Source organism: Procambarus clarkii, unplaced genomic scaffold, assembly GCF_040958095.1.
Source record: "Procambarus clarkii isolate CNS0578487 unplaced genomic scaffold, FALCON_Pclarkii_2.0 HiC_scaffold_96, whole genome shotgun sequence".
NCBI classification, from domain to species: domain Eukaryota; kingdom Metazoa; phylum Arthropoda; class Malacostraca; order Decapoda; family Cambaridae; genus Procambarus; species Procambarus clarkii.
Window position 1 is genome coordinate 193,534 of NW_027189129.1, and position 19,771 is coordinate 213,304.

Below are 19,771 nucleotides of genomic sequence, written 5' to 3' on the forward strand. Positions count from 1 at the left end.
GTTATTAATTCATTAAATATACGATAAAAATTATGCAAGCACATAATTGATCAGAAAATAACCTTATATACTTCATTTTCAATCATCTATTTGTTTCTCGTTAAAATACTGAGTAAGATATTAAAAAGGGGAGAAGTTCTGTTTTTATTGCATATATCGACGTTTCAGCCGGATTAGAGCCGTTTTACGTGTACATCTTCCATCGGTAATATAAACGGAAAATCAGGAACATTTTAGTTAATTCTAATGAAAACACATTGATTTTTATCATTTGTATTGAAAGCAACATCTTTATACGTCTTTTCTAGGGTCTAAAAAATACGAAACGTCGCTCTATGATTCGAGGTTAAAATCCTCAAATTTGGTATAATAATGACTTTTTTCACGTTTTTCATGTAGTTTGATATTACGTATATATATTCATTTTTACCAATATTTCGATACTATTTCATGTAGTATCACGATATGTGCTTTGGCCTTCATATATCAGATTTTCGCATAAAATTGCATTTTAAGCAAGTTTTCTTGCATTTTGTTTCGTACTAAAAATCATCGAATTCAGCAATATTTTGACGTTTATCATCCCGTTTTCCTTTATGTGATATAAACAAAATATCATCGAATTAGGCAATATTTTGTTGTTTTTCCACGTTTTGGTGAACTTTCAGTTTATTGCTCTTAATTCATTAAAAATACGATAAAAATTATGCAAACACATAATTGATTAAAAATTAACCTTAAACACTTAATTTTCAATCAACTATTTGTTTCTCGTTAAAATACTGAGTAAGATATTGGAAAGGGGAGAAGTTCTGTTTTTATTGCATATATCGACGTTTCAGCTGGATTAGAGCGGTTTTACGTGTACATCTTCCATCGGTAATATAAACGGAAAATCAGGAACATTTTAGTTAATTCTAATGAAAACACATTGATTTTTATCATTTGTGTTTCAAACAACATTGTCATATGTCTTTTCTTGGATCTAAATAATACGAAACCTCGCTCTATGATTTGAAGTTAAAATCCTCAAATATGGTAATATAGTGACTTTTTTCACGTTATTCATGTAGTTTGATTTTACGTATATATATTCGTTTTTACCAATATTTCGATACTACTTCATGTTTTCTCACGATATGTGATTTGGCCTTCAAATCTCAGAATTTTCAAATTTTGCATTTTTAAGCAAGTTTTCTTGCATTTTCTTTTGAACTAAAAATCATCGAATTTAGCAATATTTTGACATTTATCATTCCCTTTTCCTTTATATGATTTAAACAAAATATCATCGAATTAGGCAATATTTTGCCGTTTTTCCACGTTGTTGTGAATTTTCAGTTTATTGTTAATAATTCATTAAATATACGATAAAAATTATGCAAACACATAATTGATCAGAAAATAACCTTAAATACTTCATTTTCAATCATCTATTTGTTTCTCGTTAAAATACTGAGTAAGATATTGAAAAAGGGAGAAGTTCTGTTTTTATTGCATATATCGATGTTTCAGCCGGATTAGAGCCGTTTTACGTGTACATCTTCCATCAGTAATATAAACGGAAAATCAGGAACATTTTAGTTAATTCTAATGAAAACACATTGATTTTTATCATTTGTATTGGAAGCAACATCTTTATACGTCTTTTCTAGGGTCTAAAAAATACGAAACGTCGCTCTATGATTCGAAGTTAAAATCCTCAAATTTGGTATAATAATGACTTTTTTCACGTTTTTCATGTAGTTTGATATTACGTATATATATTCATTTTTACCAATATTTCGATACTATTTCATGTAGTATCACGATATGTGCTTTGGCCTTCAAATCTCAGATTTTCGCATAAAATTGCATTTTAAGCAAGTTTTCTTGCATTTTGTTTCGTACTAAAAATCATCGAATTCAGCAATATTTTGACGTTTATCATCCCCTTTTCCTTTATGTGATATAAACAAAATATCATCGAATTAGGCAATATTTTGCTGATTTTCCACGTTTTTGTGAACTTTCAGTTTATTGCTCCTAATTCATTAAAAATACGATAAAAATTGTGCAAACACATAATAGATTAGAAATTAACCTTAAACACTTAATTTTCAACCAACTATTTGTTTCTCGTTAAAATACTGAGTAAGATATTGGAAAGGGGAGAAGTTCTGTTTTTATTGCATATATCGACGTTTCAGCCGGATTAGAACGGTTTTACGTGTACATATTCCATCGGTAATATAAACGGAAAATCAGGAAAATTTTAGTTAATTCTAATGAAAACACATTGATTTTTATCATTTGTATTTGAAACAACATTGTCATATGTCTTTTCTTGGATCTAAATAATACGAAACCTCGCTCTATGATTTGAAGTTAAAATCCTCAAATATGGTAATATAGTGACTTTTTTCACGTTATTCATGTAGTTTGATTTTACGTATATATATTCGTTTTTACCAATATTTCTATACTACTTCATGTTTTCTCACGATATGTGATTTGGCATTCAAATCTCAGAATTTTCAAATTTTGCATTTTAAGCAAGTTTTCTTGCATTTTCTTTTGTACTAAAAATCATCGAATATAGCAATGTTTTGACCTTTATCATCCCCTTTTCCTTTATGTGATTTAAACAAAATACCATCGAATTAGGCAATATTTTGCCGTTTTTCCACGTTTTTGTGAATTTTCAGTTTATTGTTATTAATTCATTAAATATACGATAAAAATTATGCAAGCACATAATTGATCAGAAAATAACCTTAAATACTTCATTTTCAATCATCTATTTGTTTCTCGTTAAAATACTGAGTAAGATATTAAAAAGGGGAGAAGTTTTGTTTTTATTGCATATATCGACGTTTCAGCCGGATTAGAGCCGTTTTACGTGTACATCTTCCATCGGTAATATAAACGGAAAATCAGGAACATTTTAGTTAATTCTAATGAAAACACATTGATTTTTATCATTTGTATTGAAAGCAACATCTTTATACGTCTTTTCTAGGTTCTAAAAAATACGAAACGTCGCTCTATGATTCGAAGTTAAAATCCTCAAATTTGGTATAATAATGACTTTTTCACGTTTTTCATGTAGTTTGATATTACGTATATATATTCATTTTTACCAATATTTCGATACTATTTCATGTAGTGTCACGATATGTGCTTTGGCCTTCAAATCTCAGATTTTTTAATAAAATTGCATTTTAAGCAAGTTTTCTTGCATTTTGTTTCGTACTAAAAATCATCGAATTCAGCAATATTTTGACGTTTATCATCCCCTTTTCCTTTATGTGATATAAACAAAATATCATCCAATTAGGCAATATTTTGCTGTTTTTCCACGTTTTTGTGAACTTTCAGTTTATTGCTCTTAATTCATTAAAAATACGATAAAAATTGTGCAAACACATAATTGATTAGAAATTAACCTTAAACACTTAATTTTCAATCAACTATTTGTTTCTCGTTAAAATACTGAGTAAGATATTGGAAAGGGGAGAAGTTTTGTTTTTATTGCATATATCGACGTTTCAGCCGAATTAGAGCGGTTTTACGTGTACATCTTCCATCGGTAATATAAACGGAAAATCAGGAACATTTTAGTTAATTCTAATGAAAACACATTGATTTTTATCATTTGTATTTCAAACAACATTGTCATATGTCTTTTCTTGGATCTAAATAATACGAAACCTCGCTCTATGATTTGAAGTTAAAATCCTCAAATATGGTAATATAGTGACTTTTTTCACGTTATTCATGTAGTTTGATTTTACGTATATATATTCGTTTTTACCAATATTTCGATACTACTTCATGTTTTCTCACGATATGTGATTTGGCCTTCATATCTCAGAATTTTCAAATTCTGCATTTTTAAGCAAGTTTTCTTGCATTTTCTTTTGAACTAAAAATCATCGAATTTAGCAATATTTTGACATTTATCATTCCCTTTTCCTTTATGTGATTTAAACAAAATATCATCGAATTAGGCAATATTTTGCCGTTTTTTCACGTTTTTGTGAATTTTCAGTTTATTGTTATTAATTCATTAAATATACGATAAAAATTATGCAAACACATAATTGATCAGAAAATAACCTTAAATACTTGTTTTTCAATCATCTATTTGTTTCTCGTTAAAATACTGAGTAAAATATTGAAAAGGGAAGAAGTTCTGTTTTTATTGCATATATCGATGTTTCAGCCGGATTAGAGCCGTTTTACGTGTACATCTTCCATCGGTAATATAAACGGAAAATCAGGAACATTTTAGTTAATTCTAATGAAAACACATTGATTTTTATCATTTGTATTGGAAGCAACATCTTTATACGTCTTTTCTAGGGTCTAAAAAATACGAAACGTCGCTCTATGATTCGAGGTTAAAATCCTCAAATTTGGTATAATAATGACTTTTTTCACGTTTTTCATGTAGTTTGATATTACGTATATATATTCATTTTTACCAATATTTCGATACTATTTCATGTAGTATCACGATATGTGCTTTGGCCTTCATATATCAGATTTTCGCATAAAATTGCATTTTAAGCAAGTTTTCTTGCATTTTGTTTCGTACTAAAAATCATCGAATTCAGCAATATTTTGACGTTTATCATCCCCTTTTCCTTTATGTGATATAAACAAAATATCATCGAATTAGGCAATATTTTGTTGTTTTTCCACGTTTTGGTGAACTTTCAGTTTATTGCTCTTAATTCATTAAAAATACGATAAAAATTATGCAAACACATAATTGATTAAAAATTAACCTTAAACACTTAATTTTCAATCAACTATTTGTTTCTCGTTAAAATACTGAGTAAGATATTGGAAAGGGGAGAAGTTCTGTTTTTATTGCATATATCGACGTTTCAGCTGGATTAGAGCGGTTTTACGTATACATCTTCCATCGGTAATATAAACGGAAAATCAGGAACATTTTAGTTAATTCTAATGAAAACACATTGATTTTTATCATTTGTGTTTCAAACAACATTGTCATATGTCTTTTCTTGGATCTAAATAATACGAAACCTCGCTCTATGATTCGAAGTTAAAATCCTCAAATATGGTAATATAGTGACTTTATTCACGTTATTCATGTAGTTTGATTTTACGTATATATATTCGTTTTTACCAATATTTCGATACTACTTCATGTTTTCTCACGATATGTGATTTGGCCTTCAAATCTCAGAATTTTCAAATTTTGCATTTTTAAGCAAGTTTTCTTGCATTTTCTTTTGAACTAAAAATCATCGAATTTAGCAATATTTTGACATTTATCATTCCCTTTTCCTTTATATGATTTAAACAAAATATCATCGAATTAGGCAATATTTTGCCGTTTTTCCACGTTTTTGTGAATTTTCAGTTTATTGTTAATAATTCATTAAATATACGATAAAAATTATGCAAACACATAATTGATCAGAAAATAACCTTAAATACTTCATTTTCAATCATCTATTTGTTTCTCGTTAAAATACTGAGTAAGATATTGAAAAGGGAGAAGTTCTGTTTTTATTGCATATATCGATGTTTCAGCCGGATTAGAGCCGTTTTACGTGTACATCTTCCATCGGTAATATAAACGGAAAATCAGGAACATTTTAGTTAATTCTAATGAAAACACATTGATTTTTATCATTTGTATTGGAAGCAACATCTTTATACGTCTTTTCTAGGGTCTAAAAAATACGAAACGTCGCTCTATGATTCGAAGTTAAAATCCTCAAATTTGGTATAATAATGACTTTTTTCACGTTTTTCATGTAGTTTGATATTACGTATATATATTCATTTTTACCAATATTTCGATACTATTTCATGTAGTATCACGATATGTGCTTTGGCCTTCAAATCTCAGATTTTCGCATAAAATTGCATTTTAAGCAAGTTTTCTTGCATTTTGTTTCGTACTAAAAATCATCGAATTCAGCAATATTTTGACGTTTATCATCCCCTTTTCCTTTATGTGATATAAACAAAATATCATCGAATTAGGCAATATTTTGCTGATTTTCCACGTTTTTGTGAACTTTCAGTTTATTGCTCCTAATTCATTAAAAATACGATAAAAATTGTGCAAACACATAATAGATTAGAAATTAACCTTAAACACTTAATTTTCAACCAACTATTTGTTTCTCGTTAAAATACTGAGTAAGATATTGGAAAGGGGAGAAGTTCTGTTTTTATTGCATATATCGACGTTTCAGCCGGATTAGAACGGTTTTACGTGTACATATTCCATCGGTAATATAAACGGAAAATCAGGAAAATTTTAGTTAATTCTAATGAAAACACATTGATTTTTATCATTTGTATTTGAAACAACATTGTCATATGTCTTTTCTTGGATCTAAATAATACGAAACCTCGCTCTATGATTTGAAGTTAAAATCCTCAAATATGGTAATATAGTGACTTTTTTCACGTTATTCATGTAGTTTGATTTTACGTATATATATTCGTTTTTACCAATATTTCGATACTACTTCATGTTTTCTCACGATATGTGATTTGGCCTTCATATCTCAGAATTTTCAAATTCTGCATTTTTAAGCAAGTTTTCTTGCATTTTCTTTTGAACTAAAAATCATCGAATTTAGCAATATTTTGACATTTATCATTCCCTTTTCCTTTATGTGATTTAAACAAAATATCATCGAATTAGGCAATATTTTGCCGTTTTTTCACGTTTTTGTGAATTTTCAGTTTATTGTTATTAATTCATTAAATATACGATAAAAATTATGCAAACACATAATTGATCAGAAAATAACCTTAAATACTTGTTTTTCAATCATCTATTTGTTTCTCGTTAAAATACTGAGTAAAATATTGAAAAGGGAAGAAGTTCTGTTTTTATTGCATATATCGATGTTTCAGCCGGATTAGAGCCGTTTTACGTGTACATCTTCCATCGGTAATATAAACGGAAAATCAGGAACATTTTAGTTAATTCTAATGAAAACACATTGATTTTTATCATTTGTATTGGAAGCAACATCTTTATACGTCTTTTCTAGGGTCTAAAAAATACGAAACGTCGCTCTATGATTCGAGGTTAAAATCCTCAAATTTGGTATAATAATGACTTTTTTCACGTTTTTCATGTAGTTTGATATTACGTATATATATTCATTTTTACCAATATTTCGATACTATTTCATGTAGTATCACGATATGTGCTTTGGCCTTCATATATCAGATTTTCGCATAAAATTGCATTTTAAGCAAGTTTTCTTGCATTTTGTTTCGTACTAAAAATCATCGAATTCAGCAATATTTTGACGTTTATCATCCCCTTTTCCTTTATGTGATATAAACAAAATATCATCGAATTAGGCAATATTTTGTTGTTTTTCCACGTTTTGGTGAACTTTCAGTTTATTGCTCTTAATTCATTAAAAATACGATAAAAATTATGCAAACACATAATTGATTAAAAATTAACCTTAAACACTTAATTTTCAATCAACTATTTGTTTCTCGTTAAAATACTGAGTAAGATATTGGAAAGGGGAGAAGTTCTGTTTTTATTGCATATATCGACGTTTCAGCTGGATTAGAGCGGTTTTACGTATACATCTTCCATCGGTAATATAAACGGAAAATCAGGAACATTTTAGTTAATTCTAATGAAAACACATTGATTTTTATCATTTGTGTTTCAAACAACATTGTCATATGTCTTTTCTTGGATCTAAATAATACGAAACCTCGCTCTATGATTTGAAGTTAAAATCCTCAAATATGGTAATATAGTGACTTTATTCACGTTATTCATGTAGTTTGATTTTACGTATATATATTCGTTTTTACCAATATTTCGATACTACTTCATGTTTTCTCACGATATGTGATTTGGCCTTCAAATCTCAGAATTTTCAAATTTTGCATTTTTAAGCAAGTTTTCTTGCATTTTCTTTTGAACTAAAAATCATCGAATTTAGCAATATTTTGACATTTATCATTCCCTTTTCCTTTATATGATTTAAACAAAATATCATCGAATTAGGCAATATTTTGCCGTTTTTCCACGTTTTTGTGAATTTTCAGTTTATTGTTAATAATTCATTAAATATACGATAAAAATTATGCAAACACATAATTGATCAGAAAATAACCTTAAATACTTCATTTTCAATCATCTATTTGTTTCTCGTTAAAATACTGAGAAAGATATTGAAAAAGGGAGAAGTTCTGTTTTTATTGCATATATCGATGTTTCAGCCGGATTAGAGCCGTTTTACGTGTACATCTTCCATCGGTAATATAAACGGAAAATCAGGAACATTTTAGTTAATTCTAATGAAAACACATTGATTTTTATCATTTGTATTGGAAGCAACATCTTTATACGTCTTTTCTAGGGTCTAAAAAATACGAAACGTCGCTCTATGATTCGAAGTTAAAATCCTCAAATTTGGTATAATAATGACTTTTTTCACGTTTTTCATGTAGTTTGATATTACGTATATATATTCATTTTTACCAATATTTCGATACTATTTCATGTAGTATCACGATATGTGCTTTGGCCTTCAAATCTCAGATTTTCGCATAAAATTGCATTTTAAGCAAGTTTTCTTGCATTTTGTTTCGTACTAAAAATCATCGAATTCAGCAATATTTTGACGTTTATCATCCCCTTTTCCTTTATGTGATATAAACAAAATATCATCGAATTAGGCAATATTTTGCTGATTTTCCACGTTTTTGTGAACTTTCAGTTTATTGCTCCTAATTCATTAAAAATACGATAAAAATTGTGCAAACACATAATAGATTAGAAATTAACCTTAAACACTTAATTTTCAACCAACTATTTGTTTCTCGTTAAAATACTGAGTAAGATATTGGAAAGGGGAGAAGTTCTGTTTTTATTGCATATATCGACGTTTCAGCCGGATTAGAACGGTTTTACGTGTACATATTCCATCGGTAATATAAACGGAAAATCAGGAAAATTTTAGTTAATTCTAATGAAAACACATTGATTTTTATCATTTGTATTTGAAACAACATTGTCATATGTCTTTTCTTGGATCTAAATAATACGAAACCTCGCTCTATGATTTGAAGTTAAAATCCTCAAATATGGTAATATAGTGACTTTTTTCACGTTATTCATGTAGTTTGATTTTACGTATATATATTCGTTTTTACCAATATTTCTATACTACTTCATGTTTTCTCACGATATGTGATTTGGCCTTCAAATCTCAGAATTTTCAAATTTTGCATTTTAAGCAAGTTTTCTTGCATTTTCTTTTGTACTAAAAATCATCGAATATAGCAATGTTTTGACCTTTATCATCCCTTTTTCCTTTATGTGATTTAAACAAAATACCATCGAATTAGGCAATATTTTGCCGTTTTTCCACGTTTTTGGGAATTTTCAGTTTATTGTTATTAATTCATTAAATATACGATAAAAATTATGCAAGCACATAATTGATCAGAAAATAACCTTAAATACTTCATTTTCAATCATCTATTTGTTTCTCGTTAAAATACTGAGTAAGATATTAAAAAGGGGAGAAGTTCTGTTTTTATTGCATATATCGACGTTTCAGCCGGATTAGAGCCGTTTTAGGTGTACATCTTCCATCGGTAATATAAACGGAAAATCAGGAACATTTTAGTTAATTCTAATGAAAACACATTGATTTTTATCATTTGTATTGAAAGCAACATCTTTATACGTCTTTTCTAGGGTCTAAAAAATACGAAACGTCGCTCTATGATTCGAAGTTAAAATCCTCAAATTTGGTATAATAGTGACTTTTTCACGTTTTTCATGTAGTTTGATATTACGTATATATATTCATTTTTACCAATATTTCGATACTATTTCATGTAGTGTCACGATATGTGCTTTGGCCTTCAAATCTCAGATTTTTTAATAAAATTGCATTTTAAGAAAGTTTTCTTGCATTTTGTTTCGTACTAAAAATCATCGAATTCAGCAATATTTTGACGTTTATCATCCCCTTTTCCTTTATGTGATATAAACAAAATATCATCCAATTAGGCAATATTTTGCTGTTTTTCCACGTTTTTGTGAACTTTCAGTTTATTGCTCTTAATTCATTAAAAATACGATAAAAATTGTGCAAACACATAATTGATTAGAAATTAACCTTAAACACTTAATTTTCAATCAACTATTTGTTTCTCGTTAAAATACTGAGTAAGATATTGGAAAGGGGAGAAGTTTTGTTTTTATTGCATATATCGACGTTTCAGCCGAATTAGAGCGGTTTTACGTGTACATCTTCCATCGGTAATATAAACGGAAAATCAGGAACATTTTAGTTAATTCTAATGAAAACACATTGATTTTTATCATTTGTATTTCAAACAACATTGTCATATGTCTTTTCTTGGATCTAAATAATACGAAACCTCGCTCTATGATTTGAAGTTAAAATCCTCAAATATGGTAATATAGTGACTTTTTTCACGTTATTCATGTAGTTTGATTTTACGTATATATATTCGTTTTTACCAATATTTCGATACTACTTCATGTTTTCTCACGATATGTGATTTGGCCTTCATATCTCAGAATTTTCAAATTCTGCATTTTTAAGCAAGTTTTCTTGCATTTTCTTTTGAACTAAAAATCATCGAATTTAGCAATATTTTGACATTTATCATTCCCTTTTCCTTTATGTGATTTAAACAAAATATCATCGAATTAGGCAATATTTTGCCGTTTTTCCACGTTTTTGTGAATTTTCAGTTTATTGTTAATAATTCATTAAATATACGATAAAAATTATGCAAACACATAATTGATCAGAAAATAACCTTAAATACTTCATTTTCAATCATCTATTTGTTTCTCGTTAAAATACTGAGTAAGATATTGAAAAAGGGAGAAGTTCTGTTTTTATTGCATATATCGATGTTTCAGCCGGATTAGAGCCGTTTTACGTGTACATCTTCCATCGGTAATATAAACGGAAAATCAGGAACATTTTAGTTAATTCTAATGAAAACACATTGATTTTTATCATTTGTATTGGAAGCAACATCTTTATACGTCTTTTGTAGGGTCTAAAAAATACGAAACGTCGCTCTATGATTCGAAGATAAAATCCTCAAATTTGGTATAATAATGACTTTTTTCACGTTTTTCATGTAGCTTGATATTACGTATATATATTCATTTTTACCAATATTTCGATACTATTTCATGTAGTATCACGATATGTGCTTTGTATCACGATATGTGCTTTGGCCTTCAAATCTCAGATTTTTTAATAAAATTGCATTTTAAGCAAGTTTTCTTGCATTTTGTTTCGTACTAAAAATCATCGAATTCAGCAATATTTTGACGTTTATCATCCCCTTTTCCTTTATGTGATATAAACAAAATATCATCCAATTAGGCAATATTTTGCTGTTTTTCCACGTTTTTGTGAACTTTCAGTTTATTGCTCTTAATTCATTAAAAATACGATAAAAATTGTGCAAACACATAATTGATTAGAAATTAACCTTAAACACTTAATTTTCAATCAACTATTTGTTTCTCGTTAAAATACTGAGTAAGATATTGGAAAGGGGAGAAGTTCTGTTTTTATTGCATATATCGACGTTTCAGCCGGATTAGAGCGGTTTTACGTGTACATCTTCCATCGGTAATATAAACGGAAAATCAGGAACATTTTAGTTAATTCTAATGAAAACACATTGATTTTTATCATTTGTGTTTCAAACAACATTGTCATATGTCTTCTTGGATCTAAATAATACGAAACCTCGCTCTATGATTTGAAGTTAAAATCCTCAAATATGGTAATATAGTGACTTTTTTTACGTTATTCATGTAGTTTGATTTTACGTATATATATTCGTTTTTACCAATATTTCGATACTACTTCATGTTTTCTCACGATATGTGATTTGGCCTTCATATCTCAGAATTTTCCAATTCTGCATTTTTAAGCAAGTTTTCTTGCATTTTTTTTTTGAACTAAAAATCATCGAATTTAGCAATATTTTGACATTTATCATTCCCTTTTCCTTTATGTGATTTAAACAAAATATCTTCGAATTAGGCAATATTTTGCCGTTTTTCCACGTTTTTGTGAATTTTCAGTTTATTGTTATTAATTCATTAAATATACGATAAAAATTATGCAAACACATAATTGATCAGAAAATAACCTTAAATACTTCATTTTCAATCATCTATTTGTTTCTCGTTAAAATACTGAGTAAGATATTGAAAAGGGGAGAAGTTCTGTTTTTATTGCATATATCGATGTTTCAGCCGGATTAGAGCCGTTTTACGTGTACATCTTCCATCGGTAATATAAACCGAAAATCAGGAACATTTTAGTTAATTCTAATGAAAACATTGATTTTTATCATTTGTATTGGAAGCAACATCTTTATACGTCTTTTCTAGGGTCTAAAAAATACGAAACGACGCTCTATGATTCGAAGTTAAAATCCTCAAATTTGGTATAATAATGACTTTTTTCACGTTTTTCATGTAGTTTGATATTACGTATATATATTCATTTTTACCAATATTTCGATACTATTTCATGTAGTATCACGATATGTGCTTTGGCCTTCATATCTCAGATTTTCGCATAAAATTGCATTTTAAGCAAGTTTTCTTGCATTTTGTTTCGTACTAAAAATCATCGAATTCAGCAATATTTTGACGTTTATCATCCCCTTTTCCTTTATGTGATATAAACAAAATATCATCGAATTAGGCAATATTTTGCTGTTTTTCCACGTTTTTGTGAACTTTCAGTTTATTGCTCTTAATTCATTAAAAACCGATAAAAATTATGCAAACACATTATTGATTAGAAATTAACCTTAAAAACTTAATTTTCAATCAACTATTTGTTTCTCGTTAAAATACTGAGTAAGATATTGGAAAGGGGAGAAGTTCTGTTTTTATTGCATATATCGACGTTTCAGCCGGATTAGAGCGGTTTTACGTGTACATATTCCATCGGTAATATAAACGGAAAATCAGGAAAATTTTAGTTAATTCTAATGAAAACACATTGATTTTTATCATTTGTATTTGAAACAACATTGTCATATGTCTTTTCTTGGATCTAAATAATACGAAACCTCGCTCTATGATTTGAAGTTAAAATCCTCAAATATGGTAATATAGTGACTTTTTTCACGTTATTCATGTAGTTTGATTTTACGTATATATATTCGTTTTTACCAATATTTCTATACTACTTCATGTTTTCTCACGATATGTGATTTGGCATTCAAATCTCAGAATTTTCAAATTTTGCATTTTAAGCAAGTTTTCTTGCATTTTCTTTTGTACTAAAAATCATCGAATATAGGAATATTTTGACCTTTATCATCCCTTTTTCCTTTATGTGATTTAAACAAAATACCATCGAATTAGGCAATATTTTGCCGTTTTTCCACGTTTTTGTGAATTTTCAGTTTATTGTTATTAATTCATTAAATATACGATAAAAATTATGCAAGCACATAATTGATCAGAAAATAACCTTAAATACTTCATTTTCAATCATCTATTTGTTTCTCGTTAAAATACTGAGTAAGATATTGAAAAGGGGAGAAGTTCTGTTTTTATTGCATATATCGACGTTTCAGCCGGATTAGAGCCGTTTTACGTGTACATCTTCCATCGGTAATATAAACGGAAAATCAGGAACATTTTAGTTAATTCTAATGAAAACACATTGATTTTTATCATTTGTGTTTCAAACAACATTGTCATATGTCTTTTCTTGGATCTAAATAATACGAAACCTCGCTCTATGATTTGAAGTTAAAATCCTCAAATATGGTAATATAGTGACTTTTTTCACGTTATTCATGTAGATTGATTTTACGTATATATATTCGTTTTTACCAATATTTCGATACTACTTCATGTTTTCTCACGATATGTGATTTGGCCTTCATATCTCAGAATTTTCAAATTCTGCATTTTTAAGCAAGTTTTCTTGCATTTTCTTTTGAACTAAAAATCATCGAATTTAGCAATATTTTGACATTTATCATTCCCTTTTCCTTTATGTGATTTAAACAAAATATCATCGAATTAGGCAATATTTTGCCGTTTTTCCACGTTTTTGTGAATTTTCAGTTTATTGTTATTAATTCATTAAATATACGATAAAAATTATGCAAACACATAATTCATCAGAAAATAACCTTAAATACTTCATTTTCAATCATCTATTTGTTTCTCGTTAAAATACTGAGTAAGATATTGAAAAGGGAAGAAGTTCTGTTTTTATTGCATATATCGATGTTTCAGCCGGATTAGAGCTGTTTTACGTGTACATCTTCCATCGGTAATATAAACGGAAAATCAGGAACATTTTAGTTAATTCTAATGAAAACACATTGATTTTTATCATTTGTATTGGAAGCAACATCTTTATACGTCTTTTCTAGGGTCTAAAAAATACGAAACGTCGCTCTATGATTCGAAGTTAAAATCCTCAAATTTGGTATAATAATGACTTTTTTCACGTTTTTCATGTAGTTTGATATTACGTATATATATTCATTTTTACCAATATTTCGATACTATTTCATGTAGTATCACGATATGTGCTTTGGCCTTCATATCTCAGATTTTCGCATAAAATTGCATTTTAAGCAAGTTTTCTTGCATTTTGTTTCGTACTAAAAATCATCGAATTCAGCAATATTTTGACGTTTATCATCCCCTTTTCCTTTATGTGATATAAACAAAATATCATCGAATTAGGCAATATTTTGTTGTTTTTCCACGTTTTGGTGAACTTTCATTTTATTGCTCTTAATTCATTAAAAATACGATAAAAATTATGCAAACACATAATTGATTAAAAATTAACCTTAAACACTTAATTTTCAATCAACTATTTGTTTCTCGTTAAAATACTGAGTAAGATATTGGAAAGGGGAGAAGTTCTGTTTTTATTGCATATATCGACGTTTCAGCCGGATTAGAGCGGTTTTACGTGTACATCTTCCATCGGTAATATAAACGGAAAATCAGGAACATTTTAGTTAATTCTAATGAAAACACATTGATTTTTATCATTTGTATTTGAAACAACATTGTCATATGTCTTTTCTTGGATCTAAATAATACGAAACGTCGCTCTATGATTCGAAGTTAAAATCCTCAAATTTGGTATAATAATGACTTTTTTCACGTTTTTCATGTAGTTTGATATTACGCATATATATTCATTTTTACCAATATTTCGATACTATTTCATGTAGTATCACGATATGTGCTTTGGCCTTCAAATCTCAGATTTTTGAATAAAATTGCATTTTAAGCAAGTTTTCTTGCATTTTGTTTCGTACTAAAAATCATCGAATTCAGCAATATTTTGACGTTTATCATCCCCTTTTCCTTTATGTGATATAAACAAAATATCATCGAATTAGGCAATATTTTGCTGTTTTTCCACGTTTTTGTGAACTTTCAGTTTATTGCTCTTAATTCATTAAAAACCATAAAAATTATGCAAACACATTATTGATTAGAAATTAACCTTAAAAACTGAATTTTCAATCAACTATTTGTTTCTCGTTAAAATACTGAGTAAGATATTGGAAAGGGGAGAAGTTCTGTTTTTATTGCATATATCGACGTTTCAGCCGAATTAGAGCGGTTTTACGTGTACATCTTCCATCGGTAATATAAACGGAAAATCAGGAACATTTTAGTTAATTCTAATGAAAACACATTGATTTTTATCATTTGTATTTGAAACAACATTGTCATATGTCTTTTCTTGGATCTAAATAATACGAAACGTCGCTCTATGATTCGAAGTTAAAATCCTCAAATTTGGTATAATAATGACTTTTTTCACGTTTTTCATGTAGTTTGATATTACGTATATATATTCATTTTTACCAATATTTCGATACTATTTCATGTAGTATCACGATATGTGCTTTTGCCTTCAAATCTCAGATTTTTGAATAAAATTGCATTTTAAGCAAGTTTTCTTGCATTTTGTTTCGTACTAAAAATCATCGAATTCAGCAATATTTTGACGTTTATCATCCCCTTTTCCTTTATGTGATATAAACAAAATATCATCCAATTAGGCAATATTTTGCTGTTTTTCCACGTTTTTGTGAACTTTCAGTTTATTGCTCTTAATTCATTAAAAACCGATTAAAATTATGCAAACACATTATTGATTAGAAATTAACCTTAAAAACTTAATTTTCAATCAACTATTTGTTTCTCGTTAAAATACTGAGTAAGATATTGGAAAGGGGAGAAGTTCTGTTTTTATTGCATATATCGATGTTTCAGCCGGATTAGAGCCGTTTTACGTGTACATCTTCCATCGGTAATATAAACCGAAAATCAGGAACATTTTAGTTAATTCTAATGAAAACATTGATTTTTATGATTTGTATTGGAAGCAACATCTTTATACGTCTTTTCTAGGGTCTAAAAAATACGAAACGACGCTCTATGATTCGAAGTTAAAATCCTCAAATTTGGTATAATAATGACTTTTTTCACGTTTTTCATGTAGTTTGATATTACGTATATATATTCATTTTTACCAATATTTCGATACTATTTCATGTAGTATCACGATATGTGCTTTGGCCTTCAAATCTCAGATTTTTGAATAAAATTGCATTTTAAGCAAGTTTTCTTGCATTTTGTTTCGTACTAAAAATCATCGAATTCAGCAATATTTTGACGTTTATCATCCCCTTTTCCTTTATGTGATATAAACAAAATATCATCGAATTAGGCAATATTTTGCTGTTTTTCCACGTTTTTGTGAACTTTCAGTTTATTGCTCTTAATTCATTAAAAATACGATAAAAATTGTGCAAACACATAATTGATTAGAAATTAACCTTAAACACTTAATTTTCAATCAACTATTTGTTTCTCGTTAAAATACTGAGTAAGATATTGGAAAGGGGAGAAGTTCTGTTTTTATTGCATATATCGACGTTTCAGCCGGATTAGAGCGGTTTTACGTGTACATCTTCCATCGGTAATATAAACGGAAAATCAGGAACATTTTAGTTAATTCTAATGAAAACACATTGATTTTTATCATTTGTGTTTCAAACAACATTGTCATATGTCTTTTCTTGGATCTAAATAATACGAAACCTCGCTCTATGATTTGAAGTTAAAATCCTCAAATATGGTAATATAGTGACTTTTTTCACGTTATTCATGTAGTTTGATTTTACGTATATATATTCGTTTTTACCAATATTTCGATACTACTTCATGTTTTCTCACGATATGTGATTTGGCCTTCATATCTCAGAATTTTCAAATTCTGCATTTTTAAGCAAGTTTTCTTGCATTTTCTTTTGAACTAAAAATCATCGAATTTAGCAATATTTTGACATTTATCATTCCCTTTTCCTTTATGTGATTTAAACAAAATATCATCGAATTAGGCAATATTTTGCCGTTTTTCCACGTTTTTGTGAATTTTCAGTTTATTGTTATTAATTCATTAAATATACGATAAAAATTATGCAAACACATAATTCATCAGAAAATAACCTTAAATACTTCATTTTCAATCATCTATTTGTTTCTCGTTAAAATACTGAGTAAGATATTGAAAAGGGAAGAAGTTCTGTTTTTATTGCATATATCGATGTTTCAGCCGGATTAGAGCCGTTTTACGTGTACATCTTCCATCGGAAATATAAACGGAAAATCAGGAACATTTTAGTTAATTCTAATGAAAACATTGATTTTTATCATTTGTATTGGAAGCAACATCTTTATACGTCTTTTCTAGGGTCTAAAAAATACGAAACGACGCTCTATGATTCGAAGTTAAAATCCTCAAATTTGGTATAATAATGACTTTTTTCACGTTTTTCATGTAGTTTGATATTACGTATATATATTCATTTTTACCAATATTTCGATACTATTTCATGTAGTATCACGATATGTGCTTTGGCCTTCAAATCTCAGATTTTCGCATAAAATTGCATTTTAAGCAAGTTTTCTTGCATTTTGTTTCGTACTAAAAATCATCGAATTCAGCAATATTTTGACGTTTATCATCCCCTTTTCCTTTATGTGATATAAACAAAATATCATCGAATTAGGCAATATTTTGCTGTTTTTCCACGTTTTTGTGAACTTTCAGTTTATTGCTCTTAATTCATGAAAAACCGATAAAAATTATGCAAACACATTATTGATTAGAAATTAACCTTAAAAACTTAATTTTCAATCAACTATTTGTTTCTCGTTAAAATACTGAGTAAGATATTGGAAAGGGGAGAAGTTCTGTTTTTATTGCATATATCGACGTTTCAGCCGGATTAGAGCGGTTTTACGTGTACATATTCCATCGGTAATATAAACGGAAAATCAGGAACATTTTAGTTAATTCTAATGAAAACACATTGATTTTTATCATTTGTATTGAAAGCAACATCTTTATACGTCTTTTCTAGGGTCTAAAAAATACGAAACGTCGCTCTATGATTCGAAGTTAAAATCCTCAAATTTGGTATAATAATGACTTTTTTCACGTTTTTCATGAAGTTTGATATTACGTATATATATTCATTTTTACCAATATTTCGATACTATTTCATGTAGTATCACGATATGTGCTTTGGCCTTCAAATCTCAGATTTTTGAATAAAATTGCATTTTAAGCAAGTTTTCTTGCATTTTGTTTCGTACTAAAAATCATCGAATTCAGCAATATTTTGACGTTTATCATCCCCTTTTCCTTTATGTGATATAAACAAAATATCATCGAATTAGGCAATATTTTGCTGTTTTTCCACGTTTTTGTGAACTTTCAGTTTATTGCTCTTAATTCATGAAAAACCGATAAAAATTATGCAAACACATTATTGATTAGAAATTAACCTTAAAAACTTAATTTTCAATCAACTATTTGTTTCTCGTTAAAATACTGAGTAAGATATTGGAAAGGGGAGAAGTTCTGTTTTTATTGCATATATCGACGTTTCAGCCGGATTAGAGCGGTTTTACGTGAACATATTCCATCGGTAATATAAACGGAAAATCAGGAAAATTTTAGTTAATTCTAATGAAAACACATTGATTTTTATCATTTGTATTTGAAACAACATTGTCATATGTCTTTTCTTGGATCTAAATAATACGAAACCTCGCTCTATGATTTGAAGTTAAAATCCTCAAATATGGTAATATAGTGACTTTTTTCACGTTATTCATGTTGTTTGATTTTACGTATATATATTCGTTTTTACCAATATTTCTATACTACTTCATGTTTTCTCACGATATGTGATTTGGCATTCAAATCTCAGAATTTTCAAATTTTGCATTTTAAGCAAGTTTTCTTGCATTTTCTTTTGTACTAAAAATCATCGAATATAGGAATATTTTGACCTTTATCATCCCTTTTTCCTTTATGTGATTTAAACAAAATATCATCGAATTAGGCAATATTTTGCCGTTTTTCCACGTTTTTGTGAATTTTCAGTTTATTGTTATTAATTCATTAAATATACGATAAAAATTTTGCAAGCACATAATTGATCAGAAAATAACCTTAAATACTTCATTTTCAATCATCTATTTGTTTCTCGTTAAAATACTGAGTAAGATATTGAAAAGGGGAGAAGTTCTGTTTTTATTGCATATATCGACGTTTCAGCCGGATTAGAGCCGTTTTACGTGTACATCTTCCATCGGTAATATAAACGGAAAATCAGGAACATTTTAGTT